This window comes from Bidens hawaiensis, unplaced genomic scaffold (assembly GCF_021521415.1).
Source record: "Bidens hawaiensis isolate Kalapana, Puna unplaced genomic scaffold, B.hawaiensis_p1.1 tig00040641_1, whole genome shotgun sequence".
Lineage (NCBI taxonomy): Eukaryota > Viridiplantae > Streptophyta > Magnoliopsida > Asterales > Asteraceae > Bidens > Bidens hawaiensis.
This window is the reverse complement of record NW_027497186.1, coordinates 175,904-178,100: the sequence shown is the minus strand read 5'-3', so window position 1 is coordinate 178,100 and position 2,197 is coordinate 175,904.

The following is a 2,197-nucleotide window of genomic DNA, read 5'->3' as shown; positions in this document are numbered from 1 at the left end:
AATGAATGGAATCGGGAATGGAATTAGAAGCGGAAGCAGGGGAAGGATCATCAAAAAATTGATTGATGATGTCAATGGATGGAAAAACAAAACTTTCTTTAGAGTTTGTGATTGAAGGGAATAAAGCTTCAAAGAAAACGACATCTCTTGATATGGTGACCTTATTTGTGTCAAGATCATATAATCTGTAAGCCTTTTTACCAAAAGGATATCCCAGAAAAAACACAAGGAACAACCCTTGGTTTGAATTTGTCTCGTCCATGACTCAAAGTGGAAGCGTAAGCAAGACAAACAAAAGACTTCATGTGAACATAAGAGCGAAGTCTTCCTGTTAAAACCTCATATGGGGTTTTATTGTTAAGAATTTCAGTGGGAAACCGATTGATCAAATGTGTTGCAGTCAAAACACGGTCACCCCAAAACTGAACAGGAATTTTAGATTGAAACATTAGAGTTCTCCAAGTCTCAAGCAAATGTTTATGTTTTCGTTCAACAATACCATTTTGTTGAGGGACACCCACACAAGTAGTCTGATGAATAATGACTTTACTCAATAAGTAAGCACGTTGAACTAATCCAGTCCCTAGTTCAAAAGCATTATCAAACCGAATGCATTTCACAGTGGTTCCAAATTGATTGCTAACCATTTCAATGAAAGATTGAAGAATGGAAAATGCATTGCTTTTAGTGGAAAGCAAATGTGTCCATGTGGTTATGCTATAGTCATCCACAATGGTTAAAAAATATCTAAAACCATTATAAGTAGCTGTATGATAAGGCCCCCAAACATCAATATGAATTAGCTCAAAAGTTTTGCTAGTAGATGTAGAGCTAGTTGGAAATGGCAATTTATGTTGTCTTGCCTTAGGACAAATATCACAATGCTTAATAGATTTGAAAGAAGTATTAGAAATGAGAGGTAATTGTTTCAATTTGTAAATTGGAAAATGTCCTAGACGATTATGCCAAGTTTCACCGGTTATAACAGAATTGCAATTTTTATTGAAAAGGAAAGAACTATCAGCAAAATTCCTGGTTTCCTCAAGAAGATAAAGACCATTCAGCATTTCACCAAGAACTAGAGGGCTCTTCAGAAAAGGGGCCTGTAAAACACAATTGTTTTTAAAGAAAAGAATAGTACCATCAGTATCATAAAATAATCTTGAAACAGAAAGAAGATTATTTCTAAAACGCGGTACTAAAAGAAATTTGGACAAAGAAAGTTTATCAGTTAAAGGAACAATCCCATACTGATGAACAATAACACTGGTGCCATTAGAAAGAGTGATAAAAATTGGGTTTTGTAGAAAGGAAACGCTTGAAAACAAATTTTGATCATGACACATATGATCATTTGCACCAGTGTCAATGATCCATTTGGAAGAATTGCAAGACATTATACCTCAGAAAGAATCATGATTGATGGTTGTAGCGTTGTTAGCAGCATAAGTATTAGAAGGACCAGTTTGAAGGTTTTTTTGCTGTAACAAAACCATCAAGTCATGATACTATTGTTGAGTGATCCCTTGCTGATCAGGCTGATTTTGATCACCTTTTCCTTGTTCCTCAGCAAGGTTAGCAAACTTCTTTCCATTAGTAAATTTGTAGTCTTTTGGAAATCCAATCAACTAATAGCATTTGCTCACCGAATGCTCATTCCGTTAACAGTGAGTACACACTAAATTTCTTTTGTTTTCTCCAGTTCTACCATTAGCAGGTCCTCCAGTATTAACATGCATAGAAGCAGATGATGCGGTGAAATCAGTGGTAGTGGTGTGGATTCTCTCTGTTTTTCATCTTGTATCAAGATCCCATAAGCACGATCAATAGAGGGGAGGGGCTGCATCATCATTATATTACTTCTGCTCATATCATAGCTAGGATTCAGTCCAACAAGGAACTAAATTAGCCTTTGATCCTCCTCTCGTTTAGAAAAGGCATGAGTAGCCCTACACGTGCAAGAAGGAATGGAGTTGACAGCATTCAATTCGTCCCAATTGGATTTCATTTTAGCAAAATAAGTAGCAATGTTACTACTTCTTTGGGAGATTTGACAAAGATTCTGTTGAATTTGATAAACTCTAGCACCATTTGCTTGGCCATATCAAGAGTTAAGCTCATTCAAAAGAATTTGAGCTGTTTCGGCATACAAAACACTATCACGAATATCGTGATTAAGAATGTTGAGAATCCAAGA